Raw genomic sequence first — 21,751 nt, 5'->3', positions numbered from 1 at the left:
CTGGGGCCTCCATCCATGCTGGCCCAAAAAGCCCTTCACCCCCACACCTGGCTCTGCCTGGGACACAGTGTCCCAGTCCTCTCTTCCCCATGTCCCCCACAACCAGCACACACAGGGCTTTTGATTCCAGGAATTTTGTGCTACATAGGAGTCCCTATGGGAAAAGGCAGCTAGGAGTGATAAAAATAACAAGCACGGGGGCGTTCAAATGTTCCAAAGTCTTTCCAGTCCTGGGCACCCTGGTCTGTGTTTCTGACACCTTTCCAAAATGGTCACGTGCAAGTCCTAAAGGATTTAGGGGCTTCACTTGCACTCCCTGAGGGGGTCTTGCCAATCCCCTCTCCCTTTGGACTTGGTCTTCAAACAGTCCAAGTACAGACTGCACCTTTGGATATCCCGCCCCCCTGCAGCTGGAAGGGTGGTGGCTACAAAGCAGCCTGCAATCTGCAGGGAAAGTTCACAGACAACCTACACCGAACACATACTACGAGCCAAGCCTTATGCGGAGAATTTATCATCCACGCCCAATCAGTAGGTTTTATAGCTGGTGACCTGGGGGATTGGGAGGTGGGGCTGGGGCTTTAAACTCCCAACTTTACAGTTATATAAAGGAAACTGAGGTACCTGCCCAGAGTCACCAGGTAGAATGGGCGGGAGCTGGCACTTGCCACCAGGGTACTGGCTCGAAGTTTTACGTAGAAGCCGACCAGGTGGGGAACGGGGCCGTTGGTCTGCAGCACAAGCCCGCCAAGGGGTCAGCGGGGAGGGGGTATATCCTTCCCCTCTAACCCCCGCGCGCAGCCGCCGCACTACCGCCCCAGGGCTCAGAAGACCGTGGAGGCGGGCGGGCTGCCCGAATTCAAGATGGCCGTCGCCGCACCGAGCACGCCAGCGTGCCCTCTGGTGGGCGGGGCCCCCGGGCGCACCTCCCCACTGGGTTTTGAGAACCGCTGGAAGACTTTCACTGGAAGAAGGCGGGCTGGCAGTGGCGCGAACTGTGGCGGTCTCTGCCCCTGTAAGGAAGGAGTTGGAACTCTATCCTGTAAGGCATGAGGAGCCCCAAAACGTTTGGCTGGAGTCTACCCTGGTCCCCTCCACTCCACTCTTTATTCCTCCAGAATGAAGTTTCCAAAACCGAAATCTAAGTGCATTCCGGGGTTGCCGAAAGGAAGGCGTGAGAAGTTGGGAGGCATAGGATAAGGCAGGGGTTTATGGGGGTGCAGGGGAGCAGATGGATAGGCAGGTATTAAGGAAGTTAAATTCTCAAAATGGTGGTTCTTCTGAAATCGTAGCTTCGTTTCCATCAAAGAGGTCTAGATGCCTGAGTCTTTGGGGCCAGTGATTTGGGGCAGTCCAGCCCCGGGAGAGAAGCGTGTTTGGGTGTCGTCTGCTCAGTTGTGCGGTGTGGGTATGAAATCCACCTTGGCCTTGTACCCGGCATCTCCCTGCCTCCCCGCCCCACCCCACAGTTTACCTTCATGTGTCTGCTAGTTTACCTCGTCTGAAAAAAGTTTATTTCAGGTCACTAGGTGTCCATCCAGACAAAATCCTTCCTTTGCCCAAACCACTCAGTGAAATGAATAAGTTTTTATGACCTAACCATCTGAATAGCTTTGAAATAAATTAAAATTAATTCATTAATTAAAACCACCACCATATCCTTCTCCAGTTGTACCCACCTCAGATGTAAAGGCCCCGATCAAAGACACTTGTAAAATATGGATTTAATTCAATCTCTAATCCTGTGTGTGAGTGTGTGTGTGTGTGTGTGTGTGTGTGCGCGCGCGCGTGCGCGCATGCCTGACAGAGAGGGAGAGATGGAATGGAGTTACCAAAGATTGCTGAAGTGTCCAAAGGTCAGGAACCAGAAAACCAGCAAACCCAGCTTCTGGGGCATGTTCACCAATTGCTGGACATGTTAAAAAGGTAAACACCAGACTATGGCATATCAAAGATGTGGGGCAGGGGAAATTCAGCCCACCGGATAATAAGGGAACAAAAAGCAGTGATCTGGCCTATTGACCATAGGACAGGTAGCAGATCCCCAGCAAACTGTATGAATGATCCAGTAGAGGGGCAGCCTCACAAGACCAAGGTCAGGTGATGAACTAATATGAGCAGAAAACAGACTTTTCTGAGAAAATCACTTAATAGCTGAAGGGGCTAAAGCCACAGAATCTCCCTCCACCTGGAGTATGGGATTTGGCAACCAAATGGAGGGGAGAGCATGAAGGTGTGCAAGTGACATCTGGAGAGTAACATCTGAGTAGGCATCCATTGTTGAAATCAACATGCAAATCAGAAAAACTCTCTGCTCCACTTATCTCAACTCTTGCTTTGCAATCTTGGAATCATTCCTGGTGCCTAATGCTTCAACTTTTCCCAGCTTTGTCTAAGAACACAGCAGGAAGACAGTTCTTCAAAGTTACCTGCTTCATCACATCACACAGTGAAACTACTTCGCAACATTCAGACTTCTGTGATGATTGGCCCCACACAGGCTGCACTCACCAACCTTCTCATGTTTGGATCTGACCCCTTTCTCACCTGACCTCTGACTTTACTGAGAGAAACTTCTCCAATTCATTTCTGGCAGGCAGTGAGGCTTCCTCTAGAATGGGATCATTTTCTTGGTAAAATTCTCAGGAGGACCACACCAGGGAAAGATGGGGTGAATTTGGCACCGTCCAGCATCTCTGAATTGGGGGTGTTGTGAATCAGAGTGCAAGGGAAGCTCTGGGTTGGGCTTAGAGATATGGGTTCCCGTGTTTACTGAAAAAGGACGAGGTTTCTAGGAGCCTGAGTAACAATGCTGCTGGGCTGTGAGAGAAGAGTTCTGTGTAGGTTCAGAGCAAAGTGCTACCCTAGTGAGGGTGTGGGGCAATCCCTCCTCCCCGCCCCCCCCCTTATATAGTGATATGTAATATAGTGTATAGTATAACATGTAGTGTAATAGAAGAGACTGTCTTCATATGGACTTAGAATCCTTAACACATCCTTTAAACAAAGATATAAATACCGTACCCACATTATTTCCATTTTTTAAAAGATATCTCTATGCCCAACGTGGGGGTCAAACCCACAACCCCAAGATCAAGAGTCACTGCTCCACCAACTGAGCCAGCCAGGCACCCCTATTTCTATTTTTTAAAACATTAAATCATCTCAAAACCCCATTGTGGACAGTGGAGGGATCAGAGTGAGGAGAGGGATTCCTCTCCAGAGAAAGTCGTTTTTCTTCCGTCTCACAAAACGCCTCCTAGATATGCCCCCTACCCATTACACTTAGAAGAAAGAGAGACCCTGGGATTTCTCCACATTAATCTGAGTTTTCGGGAAATGCTGTAGTGGCAAAAAAGGAGAAAGGAGGAAATGAACATGTGTTGAGTTATTATACTTATGACAGATGTCTCGTTTGGCTGTATAGCTCTCTAAGACAGAAATTACTATTCCCATTTTACAGATGAAGAAAAAAAAGTTTACTAAAGGAAGAACAGGATGGTATAAAGTAATAGTTGCATCATTCACTCTAACATAAGTGTTATTTTTGTTACTTTGCATAGATAAATAATATAAATTAATACATTTATTAGTTTTGTTTAAACCAAGTTTTACATTTAGAAGGACAATTATCAGACTTTTCTTTAGTTATAGGGAAAAATCAATAAGATGATTGTAGAATTATGGCAAGAAAAATATGAACAGAAAACATTTTATTCTACCACCACCTCCAGGAGGAAAATAGAAATGACTAAAAGTAAGTCCAGGGGCGCCTGGGTGGCTCAGTCGGTTGAGCGGCTGCTTCAGCTCAGGTCATGATCTCGCAGTCTGTGAGTTTGAACCCTGCGTCGGGCTCTGTGCTGACAGCTTAGAGCCTGGAGCCTGCTTCGGATTCTGTGTCCCCCTCCCTCGCTGCCCCCCCCCCCCCCACTCATGCTCTGTCTCTCTCTGTCTCAGAAATAAACATTAACAAAAAATTTTTTTTAATTTTTTTTCAACGTTTTTTTATTTATTTTTGGGACAGAGAGAGACAGAGCATGAATGGGGGAGGGGCAGAGAGAGAGGGAGACACAGAATCGGAAACAGGCTCCAGGCTCTGAGCCATCAGCCCAGAGCCTGACGCGGGGCTCGAACTCACGGACCGCGAGATCGTGACCTGGCTGAAGTCGGACGCTTTAACCGACTGCGCCATCCAGGCGCCCCCCAAAATTTTTTTTAAATAAAAAAAAAAAAAAAAAAAAAAAGTAAAGTAAGTCCATAATGTTACTTCATTTGTGTAAGGTCAGGAAAAAGATTTTTGAAGACTGAGATAGTCTGTGTGTGTTTTTAATATGTGTATAATATTTAAAAGAAGTTGGCATGTTAGAGAATCTGATAGATTAGTCTTGTGATTTCAAATTGAATTATGTAATTTATCTTAGACTTGTAATTTGAAGCTGAAAGGTATCAGTAATTTGATTATGTTTGTAAACAGTATTGAAATCTTTAAGATAACTTGATTTGCTACATTTAGAAGCTTGAATTATTAGGCTTATGAGAGTCATTTACATGCTTAAGGTTTTTTCTTGTTTGACTTGTAAATTTGCCCTATGAGGAATTTGAGTTGCTTGAAAAAATCCAGTATATTAAATTTATAAATGTAGTTTAAATATGTAAGAGAATTTAATTAGCTAGCTTTGTAAGTGGCAAGAGTAATGTTCAAGCAAATTTAATATGTCAAGCCCATGGGCTAATTGAACATTAATCAAGGAACAAGTTATTCCTTTTATTTTTATACAAAAATTACAAGATTTCTAAATAGAACATCCAAGTTATGCAAGTTAAACTTAAAAACTTAAAGAAAATCTGTTTGTAAATTTACAACTTTAATTAATTGAAAATTGATTTAAACATAAGCAACTGCAAATAGTATAGCTGAACCCAAGTTCATCTGCCTGACGCGTAGCAAAGCCAAGCACTGAGACATCCAGTACACAGCAAGGAAATGGCTTGAGAGGCAGCAAAAGGAGGAGACAGAAGAGACTGGCTCAAATCTGCCTCCTTCAAGTCAGAGTAGAATAAATTTTTATAATCTTAGGGGTTGGGATTACATACATATCGATGCAAACAGCAGGTAAACTCATGAGTATTCATGAGGAAAAATGGAGCATGTGCACTGAGCACACGTACATGTAACATACATCCCATGTTCACTTTGGGGTGGCGATGTAACATTACAATGAAGCAAAATTTGGCCCCTGATGTCAGGAGGTCATCTGTAGGACAAGAGGGGTTATGCACATGCTCTGAAAGCCGGTATACACTGGATGGGATCTTGGGCTTATTATCTCAGGGACAGAATGCAGGGCATTGCTTGTTCTCGGGCTGGAACTGTATCAGTGACCTTCATTTATGTCAGTCCAGCCCTCTATGGACACAGCTAGTGGGTTTGTTAGTGGGATCTGTAAAGAAATAATAGCTGATTAGGGAGAGACAGGTCTCTGAAAAACAAGCTTTAAATTTCCTGTTAGTCTTAACCTCATTAATCCTATGGGGCACATTTTTATTCCCTCCGAGTTATGATCATTCCTCATTCTTGAAGGAATTGGGACAACGATCGCTTTGGCTACTTCCTGCTGGAAAAGTGTGCAGTTTCAGGGTCTGAGGGATGAAACAACTTTGTACTTTGTTGGAAATATTCCCTGGTACTTGGCTTAATATGTACATTCTGCATAACCAAAATATTAGCTCCTTCTTTGGCCATTTTGGAGCAACATTGGAAACCACACTTGATTAGTACATATCCAATTAATAAATGAAAAGTGATGAGGGCAAGCTGAGGACAAAGCATATGCTAGCAACCCCCCCCCCCACCCCATATGTGTGACATTGCTCAGGCACTCCTAGCTGCCCAAGAACAAAGGAAAGGACAGAAACAAACGGTTAAAGAGTCTCCATCAGTTTACAAATATCTTAGTAATATTACATGAAAAGGGCAATCTTATCAACAGCCGAATCTCCAGGAACTTCCTACTATTTGAAGGATAATGCTTTGCTAGAGGGAAAAACAACCTTAGCTTGACAATAGCTAGACCTCCAGTAATCTGTGAGTCTTCTTTAGCATATGGAAATCGCTTTAAGAAACTTCCTCTTAACTTTACTTCCCCCACCTCCACAGTGTATAGCCAATCTTCACAACCCTAGTGCAGTTCTTTCTGCCCATGGGTCCTGTCCCCATGCTTTAATAAAATCACCTTTCCTGGGGCACCTGGGTGGCTCAGTCCATTGAGCATCGACTTCGGCTCAGGTTGTGATCTCACGAGTCGTGAGTTCGAGCCCTGCATCAGGCTCTGTGCTGACAGCTGGGAGCCTGGAGCCTGCTTTGGATTCTGTGTCCCTCTCTCTCTGTCCCTCCCCCACTCACACACAGTTTCTTCTCTCTCTCTCAAAAATAAATAAAACTTCAGAAGCATTAATATAAACACAGCAAGTTGTGTTAGCAGTGGCATTCTACCCTGTTCTGGAAGAATATGGTCCAAAGCAATGTGTTTAGCAAGCACTACCTTGGCTAACAGATTTACTTTCTTATTGTTGGGCAACAATGGCAAGAACAGTTTTGTTGGCCAACTAAAAATGTTCTCCCAAATGAATACCAAGATCCATCCTTTTGATAACCAGGCAAGTAATCCCTATCTGGTGTTGATTTCCTTTTTGCTTCATAAAAAGTTTAAAAGTTCACTGGAATTGTAAACAGAGTGAGGGCGAACCAAATTCCCCAGCAAGTAGACCTCTCCTACTCTCCAACTGCCAAGACATAGACAAGCCCAGAGCTGGTTAGAAGTAATAGCAAGATCCCCTGTTTGACCAAGATTTTCTTCTTAGAAAAACATCACAGATCAACATTATTCCCCCATAGCCAGAGTTTAACTGCTCTGTTCTGGACCTTACATACAAAGTCTGATCCATATCTCATGAACCAGTCTTAGTCTTGAGAATAGGTTAGTTCGGTTAAACAGCTGTCTTACTTCAGGAGGTGGTGCTGCAGGTGGGGGCTCTCAGGCCTATAATATGGAGGCAATCAGGTAATGAATAAGCATCATTTCTGTGGAGGGTGTCTGGGTGGCTCTGTCAGTTAAGCTCTGACTTCGGCTCTGGTCATGATCTCACAGTTTGTGAGTTTGAGCCCCAATGTGCTGACAGCACAGAGCCTGCTTCAGACCCTCTGTCTCCCTCTCTCTCTTCACCTCCCCTGCTGGTTCTCTCTTTTGCTCTCTCAAAATAAATAAATAAACTTAGAGAAAAAAAAAAGAAGAAGCATTTCTATGGAAACAAAAGAAAAACACAGGTTAATGGTTGGGGCAAATTATAAATCCAGTGTCTCAGTCCTGACAGTGAGAAGCCAGTGAGAAGATTTCTAGATGTCAGGCTTCAAGCATCTTCAGATGGAATGAGGGTAGGCGGTGGCTGTCTGATAGACTTTCCTGGTTTGCAGTTTGGATGTCTCTGGTCATCTTCTTTTAAAAAAAATTTTTTTTAACATTTACTCACTTTTGAAAGTGAGAGACAGAGCACAAGTGGGGGAGGGGCAGAGAGTAGGAGACACAGAATCAGAAGCAGGCTCCAAGCTGTCAGCACAGAGCCCAACGTGGGGTTCGAACTGATGGACCACGAGATCATGATCTGAGCTGAAGTCAGATGCTTAACCGACTGAGCCACCCAGGTGTCCCTCTGGTCATCTTCTTGAGTGGCCCATACAGCAACAGGCACTAAGTTCATCTACACATCACCGTTGTGGCAAATTCTCTAAAATTTACATCATGCTGTTTGCCTTCAGTTTGCAAGACTTTAGGAAAAAGGGCAGTTTTAGTTCTCAATGATTCCAACTCAAGAGAATGGGAGAAAATAGGAAACCTTGGTTTGGAGAATCATAGTCAGATATTTGAGGAAACCAGAAGAATTCAGTATCCAGCCCAGTCGTTTAACAAACACTCAAAGACAATTAGAACTGGAATCTAACATCCACAAAGGCGTGTTACTGAAACAATTTTTCTCTCTAAAATCACCCTCATTTCCACTAAAGATGGCCAAATTAAGACTAATTTATTTGTAAAATTAGTCCAGTTTTAACAAACTTGGCCTAATTATTTATGTAAATACGGCAACAATAGTGATTGGCCAGCCACATAGGTTCTTTTAAATCTGTTTTGCTGGAACTTTTTATAAGAAATTTCAGATTGAACTTTTAATAGACTCTTGAGGCTAAGAAGCCAAGCCCAATATTTGCCATCAGACTTTGCCTGTAATACCTATAGATTTGGGTGAATTCCTCTCTTCTTGAGGTCCCCAAAATATCCCGAGGTTCCTGAGCTTGCCAAGAAGTGATCTTCCCTACTTCCCATAGAGCTACTGGGAACCCTGTAAGCAAGGTACAAGCCCTATTTTTTCCAAGGGGACATCAATGGCTCCATAAAGTTTATCTTAGTTCCTTAAAGCTGTTTGGACATATCTGAGACTATGCATGTCTCCCTCAAATGTGACATTCCAGTCAAACCTTTAGTAATATGACCAATATTTCCACTGGTGTCCTGTTACAAGGAGAACAATTTCTTATTGAACTGTAATTGCCATGAAAGTAAAAATACTCATTGAGAGTTCCCAAATTCTGGAGGGATCAGAAAGGGAGAAAAATGTTTCATATTTGCTTACAAAGGAATATTTTACCAAATATCTCTAAGTCATAGATAAGAGAAAGAGTTTCCTTATATGTGGAAGAGCAAACGTTAGAGAAACAGCAATGTTTCAAATAAGAGTCATAAAAATATAACATCTTTCTCAATTCACTCAGTCCCATGTTACTAATTCTTGTTCTGTTTGAGTGCAGTTTTCCCATTAGTTCTGGAAATTCTTACTCAGTTTCATTTACGATTGTAAAGGTATCACAAACCTTTATTTGTCAAAAGTCTTCTCCATGAATCTCCTCACAGCTGGAATACATTTGCAAGAGCATCAGAGTAAAATAATAACTATAAATGATAAAAGACTCAAAAATGGTTAAAGTGGTTAAAGATCTGAAGAGAGTTCAGGTTCAGGTGACAAGGAAATCTGTCTATTTCTGTGACACATAACACTTCAATAATTAGAATTACAAGTAATGACTTTATACCAGGACATATCAAAACCTTGGCAATGTTACATAATTTCTGGAACTGTTATAGCATTCATTCATATAACCCAAGAAGGTTTGTTATCATGTATTTGACAATGCTTCCCATGTAATTTGATATACCAAATTAAAAAAAAAAAAAGCCTAATTAGTCAAGGAGACTTCATTTAAAATTTGAATTTTGGGAAATATCTCAAAAATATTAGCTTTAGGCACATGCCTAAATAGGATTACAGATCATTACAAAACTTAATACTTAATCATCTATTTAACCAAGGTGGCAATAAGAGATTCTAAAGGCAAATACAGAAGGTTACGTAGTTCTTATCAACATTTAGCCCTTTTAATATTGAGAAGATTCAACTTTCTTAAGTGATCAAACACGGAACATAGAAGACAAAACATACTTTGTTTTTCTAGACCAATTGCATTAAAGGTAAAGAAAAAATCGTGGCCCCTGGGTGGCTCAGTCGGTTAAGCATCCAATTTTGGCTCAGGTCACGATCTCATGGTTTGTGGGTTCAAGCCACTGGAGCCTGCTTTGGATTCTGTGTCTCCCTCTCTCCCTGCCCCTCCCCCCCAAGAATAAACATTAAAAAAAAATTTTTTAAAGAAAAAAATCTTTGTTTACTTTTTTTTTTTTTAAAGTAATCTCTATACCCAATGTGGAGCTCAAACTCACAACCCAAGATCAAGAGTTGCATGCTCCAATGACTTAGCCAGCCAGGTGCCCTTATGATTGCTTATTAAGAACAGACAACTAACCCAAGAAAAGTTTGTCATTTTAACAGAGAGGAAAAACAAATTCTAATCTTATATTAAAATTCATTCACTCCAGTCTCAGTCAATCCTGACCATACATAAAATTGTTTTCCAAAGATTCTCTTCTTCCAAACTTTCTACAACTTTCTTTTTTTTCAGATTTTGTCCTAAGTTTTCCCTCTTTAAATAACCAGTCTCGGGGCTCCTGGGTGGCTCAGTCAGGTAAGCGTCCAACTTCAGTTCAGGTCATGATCTCAGGGTTCATGAATTCAAGTCCGGAGTCAGGCTCTGTGCTGACAGCTCAGAGCCTGGAACCTTTTTTGGATTCTGTGTCTCCCTCTCCCTCTGCCCCTCCCCCACTCACACTCTGTCTCTCTGTCTCTCTCTCTCAAAAGTAAATAAATATTTAAAAAAAATTTTTTAATAACCAGTCTCACTTTAGGACAAAATTATTTTCTTTTCCCTCAACAAAAATGTATTCCTATCCCTAGGCACCTGGCTGGCTTAGTCGGTAGAGCATACGACTCTTGATCTCGGGGTTGTAAATTTGAGCCTCACATTGGGTGTAGAGATTACTTAAAAATAAAATATTATCGCTTCTCGGCCTTTTGGCTAAGATCAAGTGTAGTATCTGTTCTTATCAGTTTAAAAATAAAATATTAAAAATAAATGTATTCCCATTCCTAATATTCCCCTTTTCTTTTCTTTTTCTTTTTCTTTTTCTTTACCAGTTCTTTAGACTGGCTAATCTATGGATACATTTCATAATTTTTAGAAACATGCACCTTCTTAGGGTGCCTGGGTGGCTCAGTCAGCATGTGACTTTGGCTCAGGTCATGATCTCATGGTTGGTGAGTTCAAGCCCCCTCTCCCCTCTCAGCACAGAGCTGACTTCTGATCCTCTGTCTCCCTTTCTCTCTGCCCCTGCCCTGCTTGTGCGCTCTTTCTTTCTCTCTCTGTCAAAAATAAATAAACATTTAAAAAAATGCACCTTCTCATAGTAAATTTTTCAGCATGACATAAAACATGTTTAGTAATAGACCCAAATATCTTTTGTTTTTGTGTAATAGGAGGCCAAAAGCAGATAAACCAATGTTTTAATAAACTTATGTTTTATTAATTTATCTTATTTAGAAATGATCTGGATATTTAATGAATCTAACTTTACTTATCATTTAACAGAGCAACACCTTAAAGTTTCAAGTTAGCAAAGATTTTGGAAGCTATTTAAAAGTTTACCTATAGGGGCACCTGGATGGCTCAGTGGTTGAGCACCTGACTGATTTCAGCTCAGGTCATGATCTTGTAGTTCATGGGATCAAGCCTTGTACTGGGCTCTGGGCTGGCAGCTAGGAGCCTGCTTGGGATTCTCTCTCCCTCTCTGTTTCCTCCCCTCTCAAAATAAATAAATAAACTTAAAAAAAGAAAAGAAATACATTTCTAAAAGTTTACCTATAAACCTTTTTATCTCATTTATATCTGTTCATCTGTTCTCAACATTTATGTTTAGATTACCTGTTAAACTTTGTGACGCATTAGACAAAGTCAATCATGATTCTAAGTGTTTTTTTCTTTTCTGACAAATGTTGCAATGGAGATAACATGAACTTTATTTGACTTTCAGTAAATACAGCAGCATAAAAGTTTTATATTTAATGTGGATAACTCTAAAGATATGTCTAATTAAACTAACAACCTCAAGTTAGCTTTAATAACAGATATTTTCCCAGATCACATGAACTTGAAAAACATTTGGGTTAGTTGTTTGGTTGGTTGGTTGGTTGGTTTTGTTTTGTTTTGTTTTTGAGAGAGAGAGAGAGAGAGAGGGCACAAGTGAGCGAGGGGCAGAGTGAGAGAGGGAGAGAGACAGAGAAGCAGGGCTCATCCAAAGTGGGGCATGAGCTCACCTGAAGTGGGGCTCAAACTCATGAACCGTGAGATCATGACCTGAGTGAAAGTCAGATGCTTAGGGGTGCCTGGGTGGCTCAGTTGGTTAAGCATCCCACTTCAGCTCAGGTCATGATCTCACTGCTCTGAGTTTGAGCTCCACATTGGGCTCTGTGCTGACAGCTCAGAGCCTGGAGCCTGCTTTGGATTCTGTGCTTCTCTCTCTCTCTCTGCTCCTCCCCCACTCACTCTCTGTCTCTCAAAAACAAATAAACATTAAAAACAAAATCTTAAAAAAAAAAAAATGCTTAACCAACTGATCCACCCAGGTGCCCTGGGTTACCTTCTATCTTTCTGAGTCTTAGAATGCCTAATTCTTACAAGCACTTGTCTTTAAACCAACTAAATAGAGCTCTTTTACGAATTAAATTTAGCAATACCATTCAGAGGTAGAGAAAATATCTCACATTTACAACATATAGGAACACACAGAGATACATAACCAAGACGCAAACAGAATCTTACAGTCTTTGCTTTACTAATTTTTATGGAAAGGACATAAAAAACCCAATTTCCAAACATCTCCCTTTTACAAAACAAATCTAATTGCAAGATGGTATTATAATTCAAGGATCAATTTTCAGGCCATTTTTCTCCAGAGTCTAAAGAGTCTTATGACCAAGAAGTATTGCAAAAAAAGATAATCTTTTCCCTTTTCATAGGTTCATAACTAAACATTGCCCAGTTTTAGAGAATACAGCCCAAAGGGCTACATGTGGGAATCGAATTCTCATTTCCCATCTTCCAATGAGAACATGGCTGGTTTTGGGGTGCCTGGGTAGCTCAGTCAGTTGAGCATCCAGCTCTCAATTCTGGCTCAGGTCATGATCCCAGGGTGGTGGGAGGAAGCTTCACACTGGGCTCCTTGCCAAGCGTGAAGCCTGCTTAAGATTCGCTCTCTCTCTCTCTCTCTCTCTGCCCCTCTTCCCTGCTCATGCACTGTCTCTAAAACAAAAAATAATATAAAAATATTTTTAAAAAAGAAAAAGGGGCACCTGCATAGCTCAGTCAGTTGAGTGTCAGACTCTTGATTTCGGCTCAGGTCATGATCCCAGGGCCATGGGATCCAGCCCCAAATCAGGCTCTGCGTTGAGCATGGAGCCTGCTTAAGATTTGCGCGCGCTCTCTCTCTCTCTCTCTTAAAAAAAAAAAAAAAAAACACCAAAACAAAAGAAAAGAACATGGCCAGTTTTATTTAAAGATACCAAAAGCTGCAGCAACAAACAAACCAAATGAAGCCCAGAGAACCTTTGAGAGTGCTAGCTCCTCCCTAAAAGTCAGAACTCCACAGGCTGAACCAAATGGCTTCCTAGTCAAACTTTTATTAATCAGGCAAGAAAAAAAAAAGGCTAAGAGAGCCAAACCAAAACCCTCTATTTGGAGGCCACCAAATAGGAAGAAGAAATAAGAATCTAAGAGAGTCTAACAGTTGCACTTATGAGTCCCATTATCCCTTTGGTTACTGGTTTCAATACTATCTTTTGACCATTCCTCACTCTCAAGGGAATTGGGATGAGAACCGCTCTAGCTACTTCTTGCTAAAATGGGGCAGAGATCAGGGTTAGAAGAAGGAAACCTTTTGCATTTATTTGAAATATCCCTTAGTTTCAGGTTGAAATCCAACATTCTGCAGTACCAAAATGTTTGTACTTTGGTTAAGAGTTCTTGTACAACATGTTATACCATAGTTTATGATTAAGTAGCAAAGAAGAATTAGAAATATGGATAATCTGGAGTGCCCAGGTGACTCGGTCGGTTAAGCGTCTTTTTTTTTTCTTTTTTTTTAAACATTTATTTATTTTTGAGAGACAGAGATAGAGCATGAGCAGGGGAGGAGCAGAGAAGTAGGCTCCAGGCTCTGAGCCGTGAGCACAGAACCCGATGCAGAGCTCAAACCCACGAACCGCGAGATCATGACCTGAGCCAAAGTCGGATGCTTAACGGACTGAGCCACCCAGGCGCCCCTGTTTTTTGTTTTTTTTTTTTTAATATTTACTTATTTTTATTTTTATTTTTTATTGTCAAATTGGCTAACATACAGCAGGTAAAGTGTGATCTTGGTTTTGGGGATAGATTCCTATGGAATATTTATTTATTTCGAGAGAGAAAGAGAGATAGGGAGTGAGAAGGGGATGGGCAGAGAGAAAATCCCAAGCAAGTTCTGCACTGTCAGCACAGAGCCCAAAGGGGAGCTCGAACCCACAAATCATGAGATCATGATCTGAGCTGAAACCAAGAGTCAGACACTTAACCAACTGAGCCACCCAGGTGCCCCTAGTGTCCAACTCTTAATCTCAGGGTCATGAGTTCAAGTTCTGAGTTGAGCTCCATGCTTGGTGTGGAGCCTACTTAAAAATAAAAAAAAATAAAAACAATAAAAATAAATATGGATAATCCACATCTGAGTAATCCTTGTAAAACTGATCTAATTCCTTGGGAGTTCTGCGAAAATAACCCTGAAAAACAGTCAAAATCTGAGTCTAGGGCTTTAGGGGAGATTTGTTGTAGCCAAGTAACTTGCCCTATTTTGTTAAGATGAACTTCAATTTCCATGGAGGTATTAATACATGTGCAGCATGATGAATTAGTCACCATATAAACACCTTCTGTTTTGTTAAAATATAATCTAAAGCAATTCTGTTATCTAAGATTAATGTTGCCAAAGGGTCTAAGGCTTCTTATTGGGCTGGTGTGGCTTGGACAGTTTCATTTGATACGATTCCTAAAGTTATTGAAACGTTTCCAATCATATGTTCATGCAAGGCCACTCCCCGCCATAGCAATAAGGTTCTCTCGAACAAGTACTGAATTACATCTTCCTGATTTGGGGGAGGATAATCAGAATATCTTGTGTCTTCTCTTTTTCACCTATAGAACAATTTGAGAGAACTGGTCCAATGACTGACTTCATTGGAATTATATATGGAATAAGAGGTGACCGAAAGTCCTAAAAGACATACCTCCCATGCTCCAGCCATTCAACCATTATCCCCAGGGGAGACCGTGATACACACACACACACACACACACACACACACACACACACACACACTCACACACACAAATAACCTGGGGATACACATAGCACTCCTGTTAATTTATGGGAGTCAGGACTTTCATTTTTGCAGGGTCACTGAAGGTATTGTTTGAAATAAGAAGTATGGTTAAGGTTAGTGTAACTGGTAAGAGGGCATTCGGGGAGAAATGGCGGGGGGGCGGGCATATTGCCAAGTTCTTTCTGTTCTCAGTATTGTATAGAGAAGAGTAGAAAAAGATGAGTAACTATTGTGAAAACAGCGTATTTCCCAAAAGTCTCTGGAAGGTGGTGAAAGGAAAAAGTTTCAATTAATTTTACAAGAGGTGAATAATTGTTCTGGTTATATTTTAAGCATAAGTGGAACTGCAAGCTTCTTGTGGTGAGTTCCAGTCATTGAATGTGAGATACTCATGCTTTGGGATAGGTAAGAAGAAACAAGGGATGGGAGCAGTGAGGGAGCCAGGCCTGATTAACCTGACTCTATAAGCTAATGGAGTGTGTTGATTTAGATGTATTAAAAAATTAATGACCAGAGCAAGATTGGTTATAGGCATTACTACTGGGTTGCTATGGTCATGTACTGAGTGGGACTTAGGGCAACATATCGAGCAGTGAAAAAGATTGCCAACCTTGGCCAACGTTTGAAAAATCCTAATCATGGAACTGTTGTTTCAAGCTTAAGAGGCTGTGAACAATAGAAAGATGGAAGGGAAAAAGGAATAACATTCATAACATATAAGCTATTAGCAGGTCACAGGCTATTTGTTCTTTATTGATTGGTTTCTCAGACCAGTTCTTCTAAGCAGCAATTTCAGGTCTGTCAGAAGCTTGCTGGTAGTAAGGTTCTCCTCTATGTTCTCCTTGCTGGCAGAGTGTGGGGGACCTGTGGATTCCTGTGGAACCAGTTCAATGGGAGTGTGGGAATCTGCAGCTGAATTTCCCTTCAGTTTCACTGAAGAATGGGTGGTCAACGCCACCCCCTAAGGTCCCGTCCATTGAGGATGGAGCTGGTCCTTCGGGTACTTGCTCTCCCAGGTTTTTAACAACCCCACGTCTCCAGGGGTGGTATAAGGGCACATCTGTGGGATACATCGAACTGCTGGAAGTAAATCTGTACAGCAGTTAGAGTATTTCCTAAAGCTGGGACATACCTGATAGTATCCAATTGCTTAATGTGAGCAACATCAGGAACTCCTAAGCCATGAAAAGAGTATAGAAAGGGTCTTCCATGTAACATTCCACAGTGGCTTAAATCATGCCTACTTCTAGGGGCCACTCTTACCCAAAGTAGGGCAACTGACAAGACTTTTTCCCAAGTTAAGATGGTTTCTTGGCAGACCTCTGATAAAGTCTTTTAAAATGTGTGGTTTATTTTTTCTGTTTTCCCAGTCTATTGGGGTCTCTAGGAAACACGTAATTTCCATCGAAAGCCTAAGGCATTGGACACTGCTTGTGTGACTTTTGCCACAAATGCTGCTCCATTGTCACTCTGAAGTGTCAGTGGCGATCCAGACCTAGGTATGATTTTGTTTAAAAGTGTATTGACAGGGGGCACCTGGCTGGCTCAGCCAGCCATACATGCTAGCATGTGACTCTTGATCTAGGGGCATGAGTTCAAACCTCACGTTGCGTGTAGAGATTAAATAAATAAATAAATACATACTTTAAAAAAATGTGTTTTGACAACTTCTGAGGCCTTCTCTGAATGTCATGGAAAGGCCTCAACTTCTAAAGTTCAACAAATATTAGCAAATATTGAAAATTATCTGTTACTCTCTGCATAATGGTGAAGAATATCTGCTGGTCCTCTCCAGGTTCATTGCCTCTAAGTTGTATGTTTGTATGTATGTATGTAATTTATTTATTTATTTTTAATGTTAATTTGTTTTTGAAAGAGAGAGACAGAGTATGAGCTGGGGAGGGGCAGTGAGAGGGAGACACAGAATCTGAAGCAGGCTCCAGGCTCTGAGCTGTCAGCACAGAGCCTGACATGGGGCTCGAACTCACGGACTGCGAGATTATGACCTGAGCTGAAGTCGGACACTCTACCGACTGAGCCACCCAGGTGCCCCCAAATATATATGTATTTAAAGTAATGTCCACCCAACAAACTCACAATCCCAAGATCAAGACTGGGATGCTCTACTGACTGAGCCAGCCAGCACCCCCAAGTTTTATATCTTTTAGAACTGGTGGGGCCCAGTCCTAGGAGTGTTCTTAGCACAAAACTTCACATTTCTAGTCTATCTTTTGGATAATTATCTGGAGTTTGGGGCCCACAATTTACCTTTGGATCCACTAAAGAGTAGCATCTCATCCATGATGGGTGCTTTGGTGAATATAACTATTTCTTCCATAATATGTTCTGGAATAAGGAATATTCCTTTTTCATTATATTTCCAGCTGACTTTCATGCCAGCATTTTGCCCAAACCCCCATTCCCTAGCTTTTCTTAGGTCTTACAAGGAATATTTTGGTTGGTATTTAGTTAAGTCTATGTCTGCCACTAAAGGCATCATAGAGGGTTTGGAGTCCTCATATGGGCTACCAGGTTGGTGGCCTGATCAGCCTGATTATTTCCTTGAGCTATATAATTACTTGGCTTCTGATGCCCTGGACAATGAACTATTGCTCGTTCTTTCAGTTTCATTACTGCAATTATTAAGTTTAGAACTTTTTGGGTGTGTCTAATTTCTTTATTTCCTATAGTTAACAATCCTTTTTCTTTCAATAAGGTATCATGTGCATGAATCACTGAGAAAGTGTATTTAGAATCAGTATGTATAGTTACCCTTTTTCCTTTACCTAAATGAAGGGCCCTTGTTAGGGCAATGAGTTCCGCCTTTTTTTTTTTTTTTTAAGAAACTTTTTTTTAAGTCTATTTATTCATTTTGAGAGGGAAGAGAGTGGGAGGGGCAGAGAGAGAGGGGGAGAGAGAGAGGTTCTTAAGAGAGTATATAGATTGGGTAGCACCGAGTGGATATATTCCACAGTCTGGTTCATGGCCCTTTAATCTTGCACAAAGTGAACAGTTTTGGATGCCTGATTTTTGTAGAAGCAAAATAGGTGAATTGTATGGGGATTAGCAAGGGCTGATGAGGCCCAATTCCAAGAAGGCACAGAGAATGGGCTGAACGCCCCCTTTTGGCTTGTTCCTTTGATAGGTACTGAAGTTCAGAATCTTTACCCCATCACAAAATTTAACACAACACAAGTGTCACTGATTTTGCTCGCCCCAGCTTCCCATCCATCCAAACATCTGATTCTTATCTTTTGGATAACTTCTTCAGGCAGCTCTTATAGGACTTCTCCACCTTGATGTGGTACCTCTGCTTGAAAGGCACAAGCTTGCTCTGGTGGTACTTTTACATCGATGTGCAGGTGCTAAAGTAGATTCGGCATTCAATTCAGTTAATAGGTTTCATCCCAGTAAAAGGATGGGACATTCAGGCATATACAAAAAGCTACGTTTAAGGTGAGTTTGCCCCATTTGACAGGCTAGTGGTTGTAAGAAGGTTTAGTAAGATACTCGCGTTATAGCCATGGCTTGATTTGGTAGCAGAGAGAGCCAGGAGTTCAGTACTGAATATGTGGCCCCAGTATCAATCAACAAGTCTGTAAGTTTGTTTTTCTACCTCCATTGTTACCCAGGGTTCCTCATGGGAAATGATGACAGGTTTCCAAGTTTCAAAGGAAGCCCTGGGCCCCTTCATTCTTGGTCACCAGCCAATTCAGGCATCTGACAGGTGGTTTTTTGCTCTGTCTCTTCAAGATACCTTGTGAGCTTGGGGCATTCCTCTTTCCAATGGCCCTCTTCTCTGCAATAGGCACACTGTTGAAGCCCCAAATTGGGGCACCCTTTAGGGTCCAAGGAACTCAAATTTCTTCTCTGGGGTAGACCTCGACCTGTTCCGTGGTCCTCAGTCTGGTCTTGGCTTCCCTTGAATTAGGGCAACAGCCAGCAAGGTAGCCTGCTATTTCATTTTCTAATGCTCTTTTCTTTCTTGCACTTGGTCTCTGCTGTTAAAAACTTTAAAGCAACCTCAACCAATTGTGACACAGATATTCCTAATGCATCTCCAGCCTTTGGAGTTTCTTTTGAATGGCTGGGGCATTTTGCCCAAAAAACATCCTGTTGAATGTTTTCAAAAATTCTTTTTTTTTTTTTTTTTTTTTTTTTTTGGTTTTATAGATTTATTTTCAAAGGGCAAAACAGGCAATTTAAATACAAGTCTAAACAGAATTACTCTGTCAAAGGCAGCAATAATGCCAAAACGCGTTCTCACTTCCAGACACTTGCCGGCATCTTCTGAGTCTTCTCTCAGTGAAAAAATGGGGTCTGATATTTTATTCATAAACATCCTTCTCATCTGCAATGTAATCTACGATTTCTTGTGGACACATTAACTTCTCAGCATCTGTATCAGGGATTTCAAACCCAAATTCGTTCTCCATGGCCATGATAATCTCCACTTGGTCCAAACTGTCTTAGCCCAGGTCTTTCATAAAGTGGGAATTTACCAAGAGCTTTTCAGGGTCGATCTTGTCATAGAGTTTCAGATGTAAAGAACACAGTCCTCGATTTCCCTCTAGTGTCAAAGTGGGCGCATCACTATACTGGCGGCACAACTGTGTTATTGGAACCTGTGTGAGCACTGAGGCAGGGCATCAAGGCAGGACGCGGAAACCTAGGCCTCCCCTGGGCCCCCGCGGGTACAGGGTGTTGCTGAGCGGCCGGACTGCGGCAAGCATGGGGACCCGGGGCAGCGGCACAAAGGCCACAGGCAGTCGGCGGACACAAGTGGAAAGGACACAGCCACCATGGCTATGCTGACCCAGGATCTCAAAAATTCTTTCAAGAAAGTCTGAAGGGTCCTCATTCCATTTATGCTTTCTTCCTTTTTTTTTTTTTTTAATTTATTTATTTTGAGAGAGAGAGAGAGAGAGAGAAAGAATGAACTGGGGAGGGGCAGAGAGAGAGAGAGAGAGAGAGAGAGAGAAAGGGAGGGAGAGAGAATTCTAAGTAGGTTGTGGGTTGTCAGCACAGAGCCCGACACAGGGCTTGATCCTACGATTGTGAGATCATAACCTGAGCCAAAATTAAGAGTTGGATGCTTAACTGACTGAGCCACCCAGGCACCCCTCTTTTTTTTTTTTTTTTTTTTTTTAAGATTTTACTTTTAAGTAATCTCTACACCCAACGTGGGGCTTGAACTCCCCACGAGATCAAGAGTCACATGCTCCACCGACTGAGCCAGCCAGGTGCCCCCACTTTCTTATACTGTACAAAAACAACTCAAAATGGATTAAAGACCTAAATGTGACACCTGAAACCATAAGACATGAAGAAAACAGAGGCAGTAATTTCTTTGACGTCAGACATAGAAACATTTTTCTAGATATGTTTTCCTCGGGCAAGGGAAACAAAAGTAAAATTAAACTATTGGGACTACATCAAAATTAAAAAAAGCTTTTGCACAGAGTAGGGACCCCTTTTCTTAATCCACCTAAAATATCACCGTGATAGTGTTCAAGCTTACCTCAGTCTCCACCTTGATGTTCCAGTTGGGATCCATAGTAGGAGTGGGCAGTATGGCATTAGCTCTTAGGAAGTTATTAGAGTTTTAGCATGTAGCCAGTTAACTTCTTCCCTAGCCTTTCCTAGCATCATGTGGCATTCCTCAGAAATGAGGGAATATTTAACAAATTTAGTACACCTGTCCAAGTGGGGTTGTGGGTGACAAAAATAGATGGGAACAGATTTTCCATCCTCTTGGGGTCATCTCTGTAAGTAGGCGTGCTGTTTTTCCAATTAAACAAATTCAGGGGTGCCTGGGTAGCTCAGTCAGTTAAGTGTCCGACACTTGATTTCAGCTCAGGTCATCATCTCATGGTTCGTGAGTTCGAGCCCTGTGTCGGGCTCTGTGCTGAAAGCTCGGAGCCTCCTTGGGATTCTCTGTTTCCCTTTTTCTCTGTCCCTCTCTTTGTGCTCTCCCTCTCTCTCTCTCTCTCTCTCTCAAAACAAAGAAACATTAAAAAAAATTTCAAGTGAAGAGTGGACCCAAATTATTCCTATAGGTTATCCCCACCGCATCTAAGCCTCCAATTGGGACTTGCCTTAGCAGATTTTGTCTTCCCTGGGAACGAGTGGCTCCCTGAACAAATTGAGTCAGGGTATGAGAAGGGGAGACCATTCCTACCTGTTGACCCCCTAAGGCTGAGGGTCCTGGTTTAGGGCCCTGTAGGGGCTCAGGCTGTTGGGACTGGGGCTGCTGAGAAGGGACAGTAGCTCCAGTGCCCCCATAGGGTGGAAGAGCTGTACAGGAGTTTAATTAAAGTAATCAATAAATCATCCTCCTCTCCCTGGTGAGGATCAGGCAACACAGTCTTTTTATTGTCACTGGTTTGTTGGAGTAGAATTTTACATCTTCTCTGAGCTGGCTTATTTTGATACAAAAGCAAAAAAAAGACTTACCTTTCCTTTTACAAAGCAAATCTAATTGCAAGATGGTATTACACTTTGGGGATCCATTAATTGGCTATTTTTTTTTCCAGAGTCTAATGAATATTGTGGCCAAGCATTGTTGCAAAAGATCATCTTTTTCCTTTTCATAGATTCATAACTAAACATTGTCCAGTTTTGGAGAATGCAGCCCCAAAGGGCTGCATGCAGGGATCAAATTGTCATTTCTTATTTTCCAATTAGAACACAGCCAGTTTAATGCAAAGATACCAAAAGCTGCAGCAACAAATGAGCCAAATGAAGCCAAGAGTACCTCTGTGAACAAAGGTTCTCTAGTTCCACTCTAAAAGTCAGGGCTTCACCAACTGAATCAAATGGCTTCCTAGACAATCTTTTCTTT

At 41.8% G+C, this 21,751-nt stretch overlaps 1 pseudogene; it reads left to right on the top strand.

Annotated features, from left to right (window-relative positions):
• Positions 1 to 10,496: 10,496 nt before the first annotated feature.
• Positions 10,497 to 10,601, top strand: LOC121030140 (uncharacterized; annotated as a pseudogene).
• Positions 10,602 to 21,751: the final 11,150 nt, after the last annotated feature.

Source organism: Herpailurus yagouaroundi, unplaced genomic scaffold (genome assembly GCF_014898765.1).
Source record: "Herpailurus yagouaroundi ecotype Mexico unplaced genomic scaffold, PumYag 139, whole genome shotgun sequence".
NCBI lineage: Eukaryota > Metazoa > Chordata > Mammalia > Carnivora > Felidae > Herpailurus > Herpailurus yagouaroundi.
Note: the sequence above shows the minus strand (reverse complement) of the source record. Positions and strands in the feature narration are given on the sequence as shown.